The sequence below is a fragment of the Vespa crabro genome, chromosome 1, assembly GCF_910589235.1.
Source record: "Vespa crabro chromosome 1, iyVesCrab1.2, whole genome shotgun sequence".
In the NCBI taxonomy this organism is placed as follows: Eukaryota; Metazoa; Arthropoda; class Insecta; order Hymenoptera; family Vespidae; genus Vespa; species Vespa crabro.
Genome location: NC_060955.1, coordinates 15,056,883 through 15,077,337, shown reverse-complemented (window position 1 = coordinate 15,077,337; position 20,455 = coordinate 15,056,883). Strand labels below are relative to the sequence as shown.

The 20,455-nt window shown below is 34.1% G+C and overlaps 1 protein-coding gene and 2 long non-coding RNA genes across 18 annotated transcripts in view; all 3 read right to left on the bottom strand.

Moving 5' to 3' along the window:
* The window catches only part of LOC124426118 (alpha-2B adrenergic receptor), a 100,472-nt gene extending 100,043 nt beyond the window's left edge, over positions 1-429 (bottom strand). For 10 of the 15 annotated variants that reach the window (XR_006942658.1, XR_006942660.1, XR_006942648.1 and 7 more), the window contains exon 1: positions 1-409. This exon is cut by the window's left edge. The gene's annotated coding sequence lies outside the window, so the exon portion shown is untranslated. The other 5 variants (XM_046967489.1, XM_046967498.1, XM_046967479.1 and 2 more) reach the window with 3 other exon arrangements.
* A 294-nt stretch (positions 430-723) lies between these two features.
* Positions 724-20,455, bottom strand: part of LOC124426223 — a 30,436-nt gene continuing 10,704 nt past the window's right edge. For both annotated transcript variants that reach the window (XR_006942675.1, XR_006942676.1), the window contains exon 2: positions 724-1,407. This is a non-coding gene — a long non-coding RNA (uncharacterized LOC124426223). The remainder of the gene's footprint in view (positions 1,408-20,455) is intronic.
* On the bottom strand, positions 7,279-8,088 carry LOC124426229. Its single transcript, XR_006942677.1, has 2 exons — positions 7,804-8,088; positions 7,279-7,707 (listed from the first exon to the last, which is right to left on the bottom strand). It is a non-coding gene; the product is annotated as an uncharacterized LOC124426229 (long non-coding RNA).

The window sequence follows — 20,455 nt, the reverse complement described above, 5'->3', positions numbered from 1 at the left end:
GGAAGAGTAAACGAGAACGCGAAAAAATTGAGTCTCTTCGTGACCCTCGTTGTGCGCGAATGTGAGTGTCGATCCGTACGTGCGTGTATTTCGTTGCTTACGTCGGGACAGTTCGAGGTTGTCTCACGGGTGTTGGGAACGCACTGCAACTGTGGGGGACAAGCTAGGAACTCTAACTCCCTCTCGCGTCATTCGGGGGATGGTAATTTCCTCTCTCTCTCCTTCTCTCTCTCTCTCTCTCTCTCTCTCTTTCTCTAACACTACGAGCAAGGATATCGAAAAGGGTGGTGGGAGATGTGTACGCGTGTGTACGTACGTAGATGTGCGCGCGCGCTTCTCGAACGCGAAGGGTGCAAAAAGTGGGAGTAAAATGAACAAGAGGGTGAGGAGGTAGCGGAGGAAAAGGGAGAAGAGAAGAACCGGCTAGCTCTGTGGAGGCTGACTGGGTGTCTAGAGCGAGCGATCCGTCCGTCCGACGCTGCTAGCGTCGAGGCGCCGTCTGACGGAATTGCTGTTGCTGTGGCGCAAGCGTCGCGACGTCTCACCTCTTTTCTCTTCTGCTTTCTATTTTTTTCTTCTTTTTCTTCTATTACTTCTCCTCTCGATTTGCCGACAGTCGACTTTGGAATATTCGCCCATACGAATAAATAATATCAAACGTACATTTTAATAACACTTTTGAGTTACTTCTCTCTATCAAAGGAAAATTGATATAATATCGAATTAAATATGAAAAATGATGGATCGTCTTTATTATATAATATAGATTCGGTGAGAATTAGGGCTTACAACGGTCAGCTAAATAATAATAATGTGTAATACCAGCCAATTGTTTAGAATCAAAGAGAAATCTTCTTTTCTGTTATTAGCTACATTTTACTTCGATCCTCTTAAAATGAAATTATTTTTAGAGCACTTATTTATTTCTATGGTTGCATTATGTGTTTAATTTATACTATTGTAGAACAAAGATCTTTATCGACATTGTTGTTGCATATCATTCTTCTTTCTATTCAACGTGAAATCATCAACAAGACAACTATTTCCTGTTTAAAATATGCTCTTATGTATAATAAATTCAGATAATTGACATCATATGAAAAATATAATGTATCTTGGAAAACATCAGCTCCAATTTCTCACAGTAACAATAGCGTGGAACGTCCGACATCTGATAACACCATGGTTGTTACTTGTTTCACTCGGTTATCTTTATTGCTGGTAACCATATCGCGAAGATTCTCACATAAATCTTCTACGGCTATTATATAGAGGAAAGGAAAATTCATCGTGTTGCTATACCGCGAACCAATCGTGTTTATAGGCACGCTTATGATAACGTTATTATATACGATGATATCCGTTTTTTTAAATGTCTGCAGGATGAGCTCGCACTCGACACACCATCTAGAACATAGAAAAAAAAAGAATAGATTATTTCTTTGTAAGTCATACCTCATTTTTTCAATTATTCCTCATTTTTTTCATAATATTTAATTGTATATCTCGCATTTCAATGGTGCTTTAATGTAATGACACTTTAATAGAACGCATAGACCGACGATGATAACAAAATTTCGTAATATGCGTCCCAAAGCAAGTAAATAAGGATTAAATGAGAAAGCCGTGCTACTAATAGTCGTAGAAAACCGAATCCTGCTTACTCGGTAAATTAGCGTGTTCTTTGTATTGTATTAATGGCGAAACCGTATAGAGCTATTTCGAGTGCACATCGAAATCCAAGTACGAAATACTCGAGAAAGCTTCTTTCCTTGATATCTCTCTCGATTCTATCGACTATTCTTTTCTTCATTCTTGATAATTCCAACGCGATGAGAAGTAATTAAAATAATTGCTATTATCTTGAAACGATATTATAGCGAATAGGAATGAAAGAGGCGAAACAACGAATTATCTACTTCGACTAGCTTCTTATCTTGTCGGAGACATCATTATTCATTTTTTTAGCTCTGGTATTTCATTCGTCAAGTTGCACTGACCGGCCGAGAATATCAGAATGGTATAATGGAATCCGATGGCATTGAAAGATATTCCCTCCCAACACTAAACTCCCAGCATTACTAGCATTACCATCTCCAGTTCTTACATAGTAGTTTTAGGTTGCTTCGAAAATGAGCAATAAAAAGTGTTTCACCGTCGAGTTTTCCCTTTGTATCCTTTCAAATCCAACCTCTCACACTCAGACAAATATTTCATTCGGTGAAACATTCTATCCGATTTAATGTCGAAAGAAGCTTTAATTCCTTTCAGAACATTATTTCATTCTTTACGCTTCTCACTCTTACGATAAATTTTTCGAATTGTATTATTCATTCTTGTCTTTTTCTTACTTTGGTATCGATGAAATTTTCAATTTTTACGTTGCATCGACACGATCACTTATTTCATATTCTTACAATAAATTCTGATAGCAGCTAACCTCAGGGCCTTGCTCTATTTATTACACATACTTGCTTGTTCTTCTTACTTGTGAAACTTTGATATTCAAATTACATCGAGGTAACGTCTTTTCATATTATCATAGAAGTCGGGCTAATGCGTAAAATCTAAGTAATAATAATTTCACTTATATTTTCCAATATATCATGATGCTAAACAGTTCAAAGTTAGTTCGATTCAGATGCCTAGCTGCCAAGTCTACTTTTATGCTTGCTTGCTTACTTATTAAATTTCTATCAAACAATGTAACATTGCTTTCCCTTATCCGAGAAAAAGAAAAATGAAGAGGGAGAGAAAGAGAGAAGAAAGACAGTCGAAAATCATGAAAACTTCCTACTTATTAAAAAACTCCTAGCAATCCCTCTACCTCCCAACGTTTTTCCTAGGTACCAAGCGTCATTTTCTTTTGCAAAGATATTCGAACTCTTATCAGAAGTAGAAGAGTTAGTTGTCGGTACGATGCATGAAAAGAAGATCGTCCAAAGTTATCTCGAAAATCCAAATTGCTAATTCTTCTCGACGACGTTTCACTTTTTGAGAGAAAGAGATCTCCTATATTTCTTTCCTACTTCTCACTCTTTTTTCCGATAAGTCAAACAAATTTTTTAAATTATCTTGAAATTCTTGCAAAAGAATAGAAAAACAATTATCCTGCTGATTTTTTTGCTTGTATATTCAATTAAATCTCTCTGAGGTATTACATTTATTTTGCAGTAATAGTTAAAAGCTATCTTCAAAATCGTGAAGAACAAAAGCTTAGGCCAAGCTTCTTCTTTTAGCTCTAAGTACCTCAAAACTTCAATTTTTGCGATCGAACAGCTTAATGATCAAGATTCTTTCTTTCTCTCTTTCTCTCTTTCTCTCTCTCTCTCTCTTTTTCTTTCTTATCTCTCTCTTATCTTTCATTCTGATCATTCTTCAACCAGTCTCTTCTCTTTATCTCTATTTCTTTCAAAATGTAGCTATAACCAGCAACAAATACAGGCATCGTGTCAACATTAGATATTTGTAAGTCGATTCTCTCGTCATCTATCTCTCTCTGTCTTTCTAGCACTTTCTCTATATTTCTATCCTTCTCATCGTCCTGATACTCCATCCCACTGTTGTAAAACTTTCTTTCAGTTAAGTTCAGGATATCGTCGTAACTCGGCGGTCCAACATGCAGGCCTCTCTTCAAAAGACAGCGAACATGTATTAGTGGTGGGTATGTATACGTGTATCGGCATTGTTCTCGTTCGGAGGACATGCACTATGGTCTGACGGAGAAACTAGTTACAAACTCCTTCCTTTCGGCTCTGTCCTTACAACAAGATACGGGAACATCCTCCTCTCTAGCTCCCCCTACCAGATGGTTCACTACCACCTTCACTACCCTTTATAAACGACTCTCTTTTCACTCTCTCTCTCTCTCTCTCACTCTCTCTCTCTCTCTCACTCTCTCACTCTCTCTCTCTCTCTTTCTCTTTCTCTTTCTCTTTCTCTTTCTCTTTCTCTTTCTCTTTCTCTTTCTCTTTCTCTTTCTCTTTCTCTTTCTCTCTCGACCATATTCTCGAATTCAAATGTTCTCGAATTCAAATGTTCTCGAATTCTGTTATAACTCCAACATCGTCCATGGCCGATCATGAGTGCGATAACCATTAGGACGTATAAATTAATCGGCTTCTCTACTCTGCTTCGAAATCTTTGGAAGACAGATTATAGACCGAATCAGTTGCATTAAACCGTGCTACAAATCAGAGAATTTATAGCTAATTGCCAGGCTGGTTTGAATATTCTCATACATTTCATCGTATTGTTATTTATAATGTGACATTATACGGGAAAAATATATACTAAGTTTCGTGTAGTAAGAAAAATATTTTTCGAGCACACGTTATGATGTACAATTAATCCGTCATAAGAGTATTATAGCGTAATTAACGTATAATCGTTCTTATTGCAGTGATTATTTCATATCTAGTTCTTTTTATCCTTACGTATCGAATCGCTTCTTCCTCTTATTTGTATATCTTAATATTTATTTATATATCTGGATCGTACCATATTATGTATATAAAATATTTATATACGTTCATGAATATCCAATATTTTTATGCTGTGGCTAAATGACTGAAAGGGTGCATAAAATTGGAATAAATATCAATTATTTCAACACATAACTCTTTCATTAATAGACTTTGAAAATTTTGATTTTTCGGTCCTGATCGTATCCGGCTATACAATATCGTTAACTCTCTCTCTCTCTCTCTCTCTCTCTCTCTCTCTCTCTCTCTCTCTCTCTCTCTGTCTCTTTCTTTCTTTTTCTCTGAGGAAAAATCTATTCGTTGAAACATCAACAAAAGTCAAATGACCCAACTTAAAAATTTCGAATTAAAGGAACATTTTAAGACGATGTCTCAGTCGACCGAGATAGATTAAAATCTTCCAATCTACCGTCAGATTCTTTCTTAAATTAAATGAAAACAATGATATATTTTTACGATCTAAATTATTAAAACTCACTTAGTATCGATTATACGATACGTGTAATGTATTGAACGATATAGGTCATGCAATAATATTCTCATTTCTTATGGGTAAATTTGTAATAAAATGAATAAAAAGGTGAAACATATTTTCGATAAACACCAATACGATCGGCGATGCGAAACAATCAAATATGAATTATTGTACGCGCGCACTCTCTCTTATATGGTACTCATGTTGACGATGTCAAGGGTTTTTGACAAATTTTAGGCTCGACCTCGTGGCAATCATCGTGCCATTTAATTCAGTTAATGATTATATCGAAATACTTTCAATTTCCTCGGAAAATCATTCAAAATTCATCAAAAGATTTTTCTCTTTCTTTATCGATCTTTCGAAAATCGAAGAAAGTTATACTATGAACTTTTTGTTTGCCTACGATTTTCTTGATCCAATTCAGATCGGGCCACAAAACAATTAGTTAAGGCTATAAACGAGAATAAATAATGTCGAGATCCGCTAAAAAAGAAACTTCCCGGCGTAAAACATAAGACGCGGGTCTGTATGCGCTCAGAAGAAAAGTGGCCGAGCTTTTCTTTTTTCCTTTCATGATCCGTTCAAACGAAATCTTCGTTTTCCCCGTTTCCGACACTTCTAATTATACCTTCTGAGGTCACTTTCGACTTGTTTTCTTTTAATATGCTGAGTTTCACCTTAATTTATCTTTTTGATATAAAAAAATCGAGATCGATCTTAGGATCTTTCTTATTTCTTGACTATTCTATCCCGCGTAAATCAAATGAAATAGGCTTATGTTCATCGTAAATTTTTGAAGATAAAGAGAACGTGTAATAGGCGGTCCTTTTCCAAAGCAAAATAGGAAAGCGACGTAAAACGAGCGCAATGAATTATGAAAAAATGTAAAAGTTTCGCATACTCGTACGAATCCTTCTATAAAAGTGCGTACTCTGCATGTATGTATATACCTTTGCGGTCTTGTTTTTCTACTCCGTCAACCTGTCGTGCCGTTCTTTTGTTCCGTTCCTCTTGCATACATGTCGCATGCATCGTTTGAATGAAGTTTGTGAAAGTTCTAGATTTTTTTTCTTCTCCACCATAAATCGCACGCAACGAGAAAAAGCATGAAGGCAGGAGGAGAAGCAAAAGGAAATCCTTCGTCGTTCAAAGGTGGTAGGCGAGATATAAAGTTAGAAGGAAGTGCCAGGAAATATACTAGTAAAAGAGATAAAACAACTCGGTGGTTTTTGATAAAATCATTCAGTACTTCGAACTAAAGTTTGAAGAATCACAATAAATAAAACATGATAATGAATAACGTCTCATAGAGTTGGTTATGTTTCATGATCACAACCTTCATAATAAGGAGCCCATTTCTGTTGCCTCGTAACATAGCGTTTTTAATGAAAACTTCTGACAATAACTTTTCTTGTAAAAATTACATTTGATTTACGTCAAAACTAGTTCATGACATATCTTGAGAATATGTATTTATTAAATAAATCTTCGATTAATAACTGCAAAATAATCGATGATAATTACTTTTAAATGAACAAATGCTGAAAGCTGATTATTGATTGTACAGAAAGGACTACTCTATTGTACGTAACCAACTCTAGTAACAAATCCTTTGATCCTCTTTGCCACGAAAACGAAAGTTCCAATCAATAATTGGAACGACGATCTATCTTTCTCCGCAAATCGATAAGAATGATGAAAGCAAAGTGATGGCAACGAACGTTTCCTTCTTTGACATGAAAATACATACGTATATCTATGTACGTGGCTATAACCAAAGTCGAATATCAGTATCTATCCGAAAGCTTTGTTCAAACTAACATGATCGGATCGTGGTTTCTCCTTGATTCTAAACCCCTTCGTTCACTAATACGTCGATCGTACGAGGCATTCATTAAATTGAGGACCGATTATTGGGAAACCGATAATTGGAAGGACGAAATATCGATCATCCCAAGGAGATCTATATCCCATTCGATCATTTCTCTTCGATTCGTTTCATCGACCCATTTTCTTCCACTTTTCAACTGTTATTATTCATTAAAAAAGAATTTAAAAAAATCTTTCATTAAATATCTATTTATAATAAATGAATACACTGTATACATTTTTGAGTAGACTGTATATTCATCGTATATACTGAGATTCTTGTTGCAGCATGAATACGTACAGAGCAGACAGAGTTAATAGACACCATTTACCATTGTACAATCGCCATTGTTTCTATCTCACCGGACCAAGTACCGTGCTATCTACTTTCGTATAATTTCTTTACCATCCACGTACAATTCAGAGATTATAAATATCCAAGCTCCGTAAAATGTCACTCGCGACAATATAAGACGTTTATTCTCGACAAATATACATCTTTGAAATAAATTGTTGTTTTTAATCTTCTCACATATCTTCCAATTATTCCAAACAAGCTGTTCCATTGTTATCTCGTAAACTCTACAGCATATTCGAAGGCTCTTCTCTATTCAAGCGAAATCGAACTAAACACAATTCGGATGCATAGAGCTTAACATCCAGCCATCGATCTACGCGTTCTAGAGACACATTGTACTACTCGATTACATACTCTAAGACGATGCTACAAGTCCTACGAAACGATACAGAACGTTCAAGGAGCTGAAGGGCCAGCTCGAAGGGTCGACTCGTCGCCCTACTCGTTGACCTACTTTTTCTGGACGAAAGGTAAAAAAACTCCAATGGTAGTTTCTCTTATGTAGAAGAAAGAAAGTCCTGAAAAAAAAAGTAATAGAAAGATAGAATTATATTCGCCTATAATATACGTTCTATATTTCACATATGACACATATAGATTAAAGTATAAATTACACTGTAGAATTACGTCACTTGGTACACCTATAGAAATAAATCTACACGATAGTTGAAAGAAAATATGTGTATAACATATATGTTTCATTTCGTATGAATGTGGACTGCGTAGGAACGTATGAGGTGAAAGGAAAAGATAGTTTGCGAGCGAGCAACGCGACCCCTTTCCACGTGTTGCACACCCCTTCACACCACCGTCGAGGTCCAAAGCCACTACTGAGGACCCCGCCCTTGTGACGTCATAGCATACGGCGCTTGCGTATGCGTGTTGCGTATGGCTCACAAACTTCGCGTGTATTCGTGGGCGCAGTGATCGCGCGCAGGATTTCTTCCTGCGTCTCTCTTGCTCGCTCACTCTCGCTCTCTCTCTGTTTCATTTTCCCCCATCTTCTTTCTCCTCTTCATTCTCTTCGTTGTCCTTCTCATCGAGGAAAGCTACGTGGAGGGGTGTATCGACCTCTTCCTGCTACCAGATTCGCGATTCTTTCCCCATCTATGAAGAGGAGACGGAGAGAGGGAGCAATGACGATAGTGGGAGCACAGTGACGTCACGGATGCTCGAGAGAAAGGATCGAAGGGTAAAGCGAGAGGGTGAGTATACATGCGAGTACGCACGTCGTTCAAGCTAGCCGTCGAATCGAATCGAGGTCGAACGCTTTGCAATACTCCTCGTTATTTTTGTTCGATGAATATTTTCCATCTCTTTCTTTCTCTTTTTCTTGAAATTATTATTATTTGCAGTATCGCATTCTTCATTATTATTTTCGACATGAATTCGACAAGATAAAGATATCGAATAAAAAATAAACTATAAAAGTTGAGAAGGAAAAGAGATACCTATGGAATGATTCAATTCTCAAAAAGTAGATGACTTATAGAAGGAATATTCATTCGATAGTACGTAACATGATGATGTCGAAAACGTAACGTCGATTTTATAGTTGCTCATCTTCCGTAATTTATCGACAACTAAATGCGTTAACAACCAGGTAATGCAACAACTATATCACCGATTGAATCTCCTCACTTTTCTGTCACCTATAAAAAGGTAAATCAATTTTTTAGAGATTTTCGAAGTTCGAGTGAAATTTTATACTACCATATAAGAAGGTTATAAACGTTAGTAAAGTATACAGGCGGACGATAGACGACGTAAAACTGGCATTCCATAGAACCTATTCGAGTTGACTATAACTATGCTTCCTCTAACATTGATACTCCTCGCTTCTTTACCTTCGACCTCCCTATGCTTAGATAAATACAACCGAAAACAATAATAAACATTGCGACAAATAAACGCTCGAAGGCAGACTCTTGAGAGATGAGTACATGAGCTCGTGAATGGAACTGCAAATACGAGATAATTCCCATAGTCGTGTGATTCGCTTTTTCGCGAATTGGAAAAGCGAACTGGCATTTATGCTCGTATTATCGTCTTTGAGAAAATGGAATCGACAGTGAAATGCCGATGCAGTAGAAATCGTTAACGATTATTTCTCAAAAAATAATCGATCTTTTCGTCTTATTTGAAATAAGAGAAACATGATTTCCAAATTGTTATGTTAGAAATAGATATTTGACATGGTTGAAAGAACTTGACGACTGAACTTTTCAACGATAGACTTTTTCGATAGATTCATAGCTGGCATACTTAAGGTGAAAATGTTGATGGAAAAAGTAAAGAAAAAAATAACTTAGGATTTTGAGTGATCTTTCGTTCGTTCCTCATTGGATTTTCCTTCGATGGTGAATTCGACTGATATAATTTTTCTTTGATGGTGAATTTGTGAACAATCTTTAGATACGGTATGGCATTGTCGAAGAAATTTCCTGCCCAACTGAATGACGGATAAAACATTGCACAATGTTCACTTTCGTGCATATATATTTGTAAAAAAAAAAACTTGCAAAACTTATCAACGCAAGCCATGAAATTATGAAATTAATGGAAACGTGATCAGGACACTGCGAGATTAAATTTGGCTAATTCTCGATCGGGATAACTCGCTAATACTCTTTCTATCTCTTTCTCTCTGTCTCCTTCTCTCTCTCTCTCTCTCTCTCTCTCTCTCTCTCTCTCTCTCTCTCTTTCTCTTTCTCCGTTGCATAGCGTTAATGAAAGTCATTAATAAATGGATAGATTCTAATTTAATTGCTTTTGGTCGATTGAAGTAATAACAATAACAATAATGATAATTATAATGATGACGACAAAGGACGTAGATGATCCCCGTATAAATTCAACGATTGAATATCGTTTGACAATATTTGATTTTGTAATTATTAGAAGATCGTTCGTGACTTGAATGTCAGGACAACATAATTTTTTTATTATCAGTTGTTATCTCGAAGTATTTCTAATATTTTCTATTTTTTTGTCGTTCTTCCAATCAATCAATTTATAATCACACGTTGAGTGCTGAGATCATAAATCGATAGGTATTTACATGCATATCGTTCAGAAGATATTGCTTTAATCTTTGGTTCCATGGCAGTTGCAGTGAAGCTATCGCTAATATGCAAGATCTGCATCGTATTCGTAATAATAAGAATTTATGATGGACGTATAGTTACTTTTTCATTAACTTTTATTTAGATATTCTTTCGTTTTATAGAAAATTATATTGAAATAAATTCGTTCGATGAACCCGAATTTCATCGTCTTTTTCATGTTATAAGATATTAAATTAATTACTAAAATCGATGTAAGCTCAAACATACCTTTAGATTACCTTTTGCTAGATTTAGAATGAATGTAAACCTTGGCTTTAATGTTTCATTTATGCTGTAATATATATAATATAACAACTTGTAGAATGAAGCTATTATCAGCTGATTAACATTGTTAAGAATATAAAGAATAATTCTGTAGTTCTTTGTACGAGTGATAGAAAATCTGCCGAAGCTTCAAAGTTTCCGGTTAGTGAAAATTAATTAAAAAGCTACTTTGACTACTATTAATTATAAGACTTTGGTGTAATCTGTAGAACTTAAATTGAATTTTCCACGCGACAGTCAACCGAAATTCGAGAAAATCTAATTTCGAAGATCCACCGGGATTTCCTTATTACGTCCCATCGTGTATACATCGAGGCAACATAATTATAGAGACAATAGTATTGCAATAAAAAGATACAGCTAAAGAAAAATAGAAAAGGAAAATGTTGAAGTATTAAGGAAGCCGAGTGGTAAGGGCTCGAAGAAGAAAGAAAAAGAGATATAAAGAAAGCATACTAAAATTAGTAATGCACAATATTATCCTAGGTATTTTAAGTTTTCTGCAACAAGAATAAAGAGATGCAAACATTACAGAAAATATTATCTTTTTTGATAATATTATCTTTTCTATACCTTTTTAAGTACATATAGAATATATACATCGATCACCAATTAAAATTTGCGTATGATAAAATAAAAAGACACTAAGGAAACTTTTGAAAACTTGTTTCATATTATAACGAATCATTCAAATTCATTCTTTTCTTTCTCCGCTTTTTCAGCGTTATTAAGTATGAGAAAATTTTCACGGTGCAAACTTTGATCATCGATCATGTATGTGTTATACGGTTATAGACACGTTTCAAAATAACTGTGACTAAGAGATACGGTCATTATGAGTTTAATATAGTTATGAAATCCGCTGTAAAGCTTCTCCTCGATATCTTATATGTATATAGGAGTAAATAATCAGTAAGAATTTATAGTCGTTTATCGAGGCTGCATATCATGAAAATATTCCAAATGATAAAATATCGCTATATAAGTATTATAGAGGACAGTCAATGTTCTAGAAAATAATAGAAGATACGTAAGTACCAAAGAGTGAGCTTCGTGATTTTAATCTCACGATAGTTTTGAAAAGATCGATCGGAACGCTTCGAACACGTACTTCACGATATCTCGACGTTCGCGTGCCAAGCCCTTAGCGCGTATCAATGCGTATCCAACGTGAATTGCTTAAATTCATGCGATACTACGTCCTTTCATAGACGGATAGAATCTAACTAATGATGGATACCATGCAAGGCTTGCATAACCTTGTTCCATCGGTATCATAAATCGTGCTACGTCGGCTACATGATGTGTCGGCAACATCGCTATGTATCGCGTGTTCGTATTCTCTCTCTCTCTCTCTCTCTCTCTCTCTCTCTCTCTCTCTCTCGCAAATTACTATTCTCACGGGGGTATGAACCCCCTATACTACTAGTAATTTGATTTTCACTGCTTTAATGCCAGTACTTATTATCGGTTAATCACATTTCTAAACTACAATACCGATTGCTTAAAATTGATAATTTCAACGGGTGAAGCACTAATCCTATGAAACATTCCGTATAAGTACATGGACACGAAGTGATGGTCTGTTTATAAATTAATCCATAAAAACGCACTAAGTCTTATCTTATCTAATTCAGATAAATATCGTTATTATAAATTATAAAAGGAAGATCGAATCATTCAACGAAGAACATTATAGTAGAAGAAGCTTTCTAATAATAATGAATATCTTAAAATATGAAGTGAACTATGACATTACATCCTACACGGTTAACGTAAATTGTATTTCTTTACAAAAGAATAGATAAATGTATATAATAAGTATTAAATACACATATACTTACTTATATACATTATTCGAGAATATTATTATCTGTTTATCGATATCGATTAAACGTCATCGATGTCCCACGCGGATATCTATTATACGACCGAATAGATATATCCAATGGATGCCAATTTTCTATACGAATGCAGAAAAGGTCGATTCCTTTTATCAGTGCATCGTTTCGAAAGAAGGAAAGGGAAAAATATAGAGGAATCGGACTCTTCATGTAAGATTCGAACGCGCTCGAGATATCGTCGATTTTCTGTATAAATCTTTCCGGCTTCTTCTTTTTCTTCGTCCGAATTTATATTTGTGTTTTATTGAAATTTTATAATCGAAGATAGGTTACAATATTGAGATTGAAATCGATTGGTAAACTCAAAGAAGTACTATTCGTAATTTACGATGCGGCTATACGTTTATTATACCGAAAATTCCTATCTAAATAACCACCAACATTAAAGCGACAACGTTGATTCCCATCCTATTCGGAATGAGAAGTCTGGAGCAAATAGATTTTTGCACGTGTTACGTGTTAATCTTTGGGTGACATCAAGTACGAGAAAGAGAGAGAGAGAGAGAGAGAGAGAGAGAGAGAGAGAGAGAGAGCACAAGCAATAAAGTATCCTATTTTTCCATTGAAATTCTCGCACGTACACATCGCGTCTCGTAAATCAGCCACGTGTACATTCACCGTTAGCGCGTTTAAACAGTGATTCTTTTTTCTCTATCTCTGTTGTTCTTTTTTTTCGAACAAAAAATAGAATACTTAAGAAAAGCGTGCTGGTTATAGGGAAATTGCTTTCTCCCTTGTATATCTATATATTATCAAAAAGCATCTTAAAAAATTAATAGGAAAAGAAAAAGTGTGGAATAAGGAAAAGAGAAGGATGAAAGGGAGAATGAAAGAGGAATACAATGTTCCATGAATCGAGAGAATTCGTAGGAGTGTAAATTATGTCCGTAGCAAAATCTATTCAATACGCTTGCTAGAAACAATACCGGGTGGTCTCATAAGTTGTTTCGTTATTCGCTATACAATATATTTTCTCATGGGAAATTGACTCAGTAGATTATCCAAATAAACTTTAAGACCGATCGAGAGATCAGTCGTCGGATATACAAGATTGACTGATTGAATAAGTTATATCTCCTTTGGATCTGAAACGTGTGCGAACAGAATTGATTTGAAATTTTGCTTCTAGTATATACCTAATTCATCGAGTTGAATCGTTTCACATAGATCGTTCAATTATTCTTAACTTTGGTCTTATCTATCTAGGTAATTCATTTGTCGACTCTATCTTCATTCGAATGATTTATGATGTTAATAACGATAAAAATTGTTTCTCTCTCTTTCTCTCTCTCTCTCTCTCTCTCTTTCTCTCTCTCTTTCTCTCTCTCTTTCTTTCTCTCTTTCTCTCTCTCTCTCCCCTTTCCCTTTTTTAGTTTAATTTATTTCCTAGGAACGAAAATACCTATATCGAAGAAACAATCGATTGCTTCTCTTTTTTCACACATTTCGATTTTCTCAAGTTCATACAGCGAGCGGATGTTTGCTTTTATTCTCGATCCTCGAGACGCCTTCTTACTGTAGTTAACACTAAACTACAAAACAAATGGTATTTACCGGTACGTGCTTTGTCGAAGTTTCGAGGTATCCACGACGATCTTGTAAACGTCAAGCGAGAACATTTTAGTTGCTTCAAAATTGAAGACACGAAGGAACTAAGTACTAAACGATTTGTTAATTATGCGAAAGGAAACTAGAAAATAGACGAGAATAGACTAAGAATGATGGCGAAGAGGACAAAGCTTCTCACGTCTCATCACAGAACCCTCCTTTAATTTGTTTATTCAATAACGCCGAAGTTCAGTATACTACAAGGAGCGTAATTAGCTCTTATTCGCGCATCCAATCAGCCAACTACCATAACCGCTTATGACTTTTCGTACGTTCATACGCAGACTAATCCTAAGTGTTGCTTACGTAAAGCAAACTACAGCTTCCACGTACGTATTTATTCCGCAAAGCGGGTCAAACATTTGAACTTAACTCCGCGAATGATGAATAATATTATAGATGCATATAATGGTATAATAATATATGTACGTAATAATATACTTTCGACTAAAAATTTTAATTGGTTTTTCACATTTTTAAATAATTTCATTCTTTTGTATTTTCAGTTCTCTTAAGAAAAAAAAGAAGCTAAATTTGATGAAAAGTAAAAAAAGAAATTTAATTTACTAAAATTTTTTGATATCTTTGTGGAAGCGAAATAAAGCTATGGACACGACAATTTAGTCGGTACACCGTGTAGAATGAGAAAGCGGGCGTATGCACGTGTACATAGAGAACGTACAACAGTTTTCATCGCGGGAGCTGTCGGTGCCACCGAGGGTAACTTGTTCGGTTCCAACGCGAAGAGTTGAGAGGAAAAAGGCTGTAGGGGAAATAGGTTTTGCTACTGGCATTATTATACACCGTTTCGTGTTCGCGATATGCTAAAATTCAGATGCGACCGCGTAATATTTTCCAATGCTGTTGAAGTACCATGATCTCGTCAAAGGAATGAGAAAAGAAGTTTTTTCACCTTTCAACCTGGAAGGAGCTTCTTAAATTTATATTTCGCTCGGATTACTGTAACGTGGTCAATTACTGACGTCACTCGCAAACCAAACCACGTTCTCAAAGGTGCCGAGTGTTGCACAGGTGACGTGCACGCGCGCATTGCAATAGACGAACGAGTAAAACTAGAGAAAAAGAGAGAGGACAGAGAGAGAGAAAGGGGGGAGGGGGAAATAAGAAGAAAGAAAGACTCATAAATGAAAGAGGATACTTGCTTTTTTGGTAATATGCATAACGTTCTACGCATAGTGGGAAATATTTAAATATTCAATTTTGTAACATTTATTATACGCATTTTATACGTATCTATGTATAAATATATTTGTGTATATATTTTTACCAACTCATTGTATTAAATGTGTGACTATATATGTGACATTATGTATGTCCAGTATATTCGGAATAAATCAAGACAATATGAAAACTATTCTGATTACTTGTGACTTGTTAAATATGTAAAGTTATATGATTTCGTCTGTATTCATAATTATATTCTAGAGACAGAAGTTCACAGGCAGGTAAATAAAACGTAAAATTGACACTGGTCAACGATACAAATTTCGAACAACATGAATACGTTCATGGCTACCCAATAAAAAGAACTATTTCAATTATTCATGAATATTTAACCTCACTTTAAGTCTTGTTAAATTACAGAAATACTAGCGAGCAATTTCATTAACGATGTTGCCAGCGACATTCTCTCTGTGATTTCCTCGAAATAAATTTTGAACTGAATATTTACGAGTCTGCGAGACGCATAATATTCGATATTAATAATGTTTAATATATATATATTTAATATTTATATATATATATATATATATATATATATGTATGTGTGTGTGTGTGTATTCGTTTAGATAACTCTTTATGTGTCAGTGTGTATGTATAATAGAGAAGTATCGATGTTGTAATAATAATGCATTCGTCGAGTAAAGCAAGTGCATATAAATAGTTGATCGAGATCTGTCGTACGAGCAGGTTAATATTAGCGAATTTAGTGGTTTCAATATCAAGTTTATTTTAAGTTGTTGACTTGCAAAGCGAATGTTTATGTGAGAGAGAAGACGAAACTAAAAGTGTACGTGGCGCGTATGTGTTAATACTAATAAACAATTCAACTACGAAAGCGCCATTAGTTTCTGCTTCGTTAGCGTTTAAAGGTGTTCACTCAAGCAGAATTGTTTCAATATTTTTTTTCTTTAGTAACCTCGGTATTATGAGGTAAAACATGTCAAATATTTCCATTATACTTATCAAGACCGTCCTAATACTTATATCACGTGAAGCTATAATGCGTATGTACACGAGTTATTTGATTATCTGCAAATTCAATCGATGCGTAGGATTTATCGCGAAGCAAATGTAGCTCGATGAAATACAGAGAAAGAGGGAGAGGAGATAGATAGAGAGAGAGAGAGAGAGAGAGGGAGAGAGAGAGAGAGATAGAAAGTGATGAATTGACGTCATGAGATGTATCTTTATAATAGAATTGCGCATAAACATTTTTATGAGTAATTTGTAAACTATATTTTCAACTTTTACGTATATATGTAAATACATACGATACAGTACGATCAATCGTTCTAGATAGGATAAAAATGATAAAGCAGATGAGTAACATCAAGTTTAATATCTTCTGGAGTGGGTTATACATATGACAATACATCTGGGTTCCGAAGAATGTAAATTATCGCATTAAAGGCATCTGTCAAAGAAACATTTTGAACACCTGCGAAAAAAGGAAACATCGTAATTATATATCGAGCTGACTGCATCTACTAACTATCCACAATGACTTCTTTATGTCGGATGTATGTTATGTAAGATAAGCTTATCTTATCTTATTAAAGAGAAAAAATCTTCAAAAAAAAATTCATTTTCTTTTCTTTTATGAAAGGAAAAATAAACCAAAGAAATGGTTTATCATCTTTGCAATTTTAATTAAAATTCAGGGAATTTTTAGTTCATATTTCTCCATGCATATTTTGTTAATTGAGTTAACTGGAATAATAACAATACTCGATATATTCAATAATTACTGGTGCTTCAAAATGTTTTATCTTCATTAGAAAAATGAGAGAAATTTCGCGAACAAAAAAAAATATTTTCTGAGTTTTGACAAATCCTGTATAATCGTTGCTCATATGCAAATATTGAGAAATATAGTTTTCGAGACCAATCTTGCTGAACAATCGTTATGTTTTTTTTCGCCTACACTTACGCGTACTGCTTTATCGTGCATACAGAAAAGCGACTTTTGTAAATTCTCGAGAGAACAAAGAGAGCTATTCGTGAAAAGAGAATAAGCATGACGGGAAATACAAAGAGAGAAAGAGTGAGAAAGAGAAAAAGGGAAGAAAGAGAAGTAAACTTTTTGTACAATACAAGCGCATTCAACTCGCTCCAAATTCCTTTCTCTTATCTTTCATAACTATATCTAACGACTGTGCCGTTTATATTATGCCGCTGTACGGCCCCTTCGTATTCACTTTTTACTCATAGAAGATGGGTAAACGTGAAACTTCACGAAGTTAAAAAGAGCATTCACGAGCGATATTTCACGTATCTTTTCTTGAAAGCTCAAAAGGTGTTGCTCATTTTCCGAAAAAGATGTTTGGATGAAACGATCAATCTTATCGGTGTTTCTTTCTAGACCAAACTACGTTAACTACAGAAAAATTGGACTAAAGAAAATTATATTAAAAATCTTCAATGCTTTCGAAATTTAATAAGATTCATTGAATACTAGAAAATTTGCCATTTGAAACGATTTATAGACGTTTCATCAATAAAACTCACCAGCAGTGATCTTGGTACTTTCTCTCTCTCTCTCTCTCTCTCTCTCTCTCTCTCTGTCTCTCTCTCTCTCTCTCTCTCTCTCTCTCTCTCTCTCTCTCTCTCTCTCTCTCTCTCTCTGTCTCTCTCTCTCTCTTAAACTAGAAGTGATCCAACTACCCCTTGGGATGCAATTTCTTGAAATCGACTCCAATCGCGACGGAATGCAAAACCACGAATGCGGTAATCGAGATGGCTGCTTCGAAGCGAGTGATCTCAATCCGACCATCTGGATGGTTACATATTCGCTTCATCGTCTGATCTTTGTTCGTATTCGAAGTCTATCCCGCTTCCAATTAAGAGAACTTCTGCTTTGTCTCGTTGGCAAGATCTAACCGATCATCACCATGACACTTCGAAATTTTACGAATTTCTCTACACATATTATCGTATAAAACTTTAGTGGTCTTTATATATCTACGTCTACCTCTCTAACGTTTCTCGGTTTTATCGTGGTGGAGAAATAACAAACTGTCTGCGCATTACTCCCACGTGACACCGTCGAAAGCCCAGAAGCGAAGGACATATAATAATAAATTGCAAAACGAAAAAAATGTTAATGAAACGACTACTATTTGTCGGCCTATCTAAGATAGTGCCAGTTTGTGTCCCACTATATCTCTCTACGTTTCGTTGTGTCCTTTTGCACTCACTCATTGTTAATGAATACCGATCGGTTGTTTTCTCGTAAGGATCGTTATTGAGATCCTTGGTTAGGATGATTCCCATAATATTAGTTTTTTTGTTTCTATACACGTATGCGCTCGGAGAATAGTTTCCTCATATGTACTTACTAATTCTATTACAATATTATATAATAAAAATACAATACGATATAGGAAGTTGTTAAAGATTCTCGATCTATCCGAAATAATATCGTTGCAATTTGTTAGATTACAGAATAGATCAAAAATAAACGATTTTAATTAAGTAAATTTATATACTCTATACACGATTATGATTAATTATAGTCAATCTTTCGATGGTCGTTTGAATCAAGAAAAAATATATTGATCGTGTGATTATATTGCTATATGATAAAAATATAAGAGTATATAAGTAACTATTTTGAAAATAATCTTTTAATTTGTTTGAAATTTTAAATAAAACATTTGCACTTTTCACAGAAGTTTTATCTAGTAAAAATTTCAATAGAATTAATTAGATCATATTTATTTTGAATGTATAAATTTTTACATACCTTTAAATGTATAATATAAATTGGCTTCGAACAAATAAATTTCATACGCATATACATTGAATAATTGTATCTCTTACTAATGAATAACTTCTATAATTTTCAGACTGTAATATTATTTATAAATTGGCAGAATTTGACATTCTGATTCTAATCGAAACTTACTCTACACATTATGTTATACATAAAACTAAATCCACCTGCTTAAAAACTTAAAAGAGGAAAGAAATTTAAACAGATAGATATCGAACAGTACATGAAATGACTATATTGTATCAATGATATTTTAATGGATAAGTTCAAAAAAATTCATTTTGAAACGAAAAAGTAAATACAAAATATTCCAATGTTTGTGTTTGTTCAAGGTCGAGACGTGGGGCACATAATAATATAATATATACGTAGTAATATTGATCCGTTTTTCGTATAACATTTTATATTCTATCATCATTTGTGTGTGTGAACATGTAATTTTCATATATCTAATTTTATTATAATAAATTGATTATTCCAAACATGTTATTATAAAAGAACGAATTATAGAAATTCTTGCATTTTTCATATAGACTGATAATTTCAATGTAATTATTATTTCAACATGATCAATAATATTACTTCTGTGCATTTCCAAAGCATTTATTTTTTGTTCATCATAATTTAATGGATAATAAATTAATTTCAAATTGCCGTTTTAATTTACTATCTGCAGGAATGATTTCAAGAAATGTATCTTGTGCAATTTGTGACATTTCGTTTTCTATAATTTAATTTTATTTTAGCTAATAAGTTCAAAGAAATTAATTGTAGCAATATCAAAGACAAAAATAATATAGAAAGCTATATATTTTAGGACAAGACTTTCTTCTATAAAAAAAACTGTTAGTAAGCAAATAATTTTACATTTTTTGTTTTTTATAATTAGAGTAAAAATGATTTTGTTTTAGCCTCTTTTAATTCATCACTGCGAAATTGTATCATGTTAATTTATTTTCTAATTTCAATCATCTTCGATGTTGACTTATATCATTTTCAACGTACTTCATAAATCAATCTTCCTCAATTTTTATCTACAATATGGATAAGTATTTTGAAGCCATTACAGAACTTCACAAATAGTAAATGAAACAATTCACATCTTTTTAGTTTATTGTGTATCATATATATAAACAACGAACACGATCGTGCATAAATCTTTTTGTAGTTTTATTCGCGAATGACACATTTCTTTATCTTTTGTTATAATTCTTTTTAATCATATTAGCTCAGGACAGAGTCTTCTTATCTAACTACGATAATATTATTCATAAACAGCAAATCTATTTTCATTCGATCTTTCGTAAAATTAATGAAGAAGCTGATTAATTATAAAAGAGAA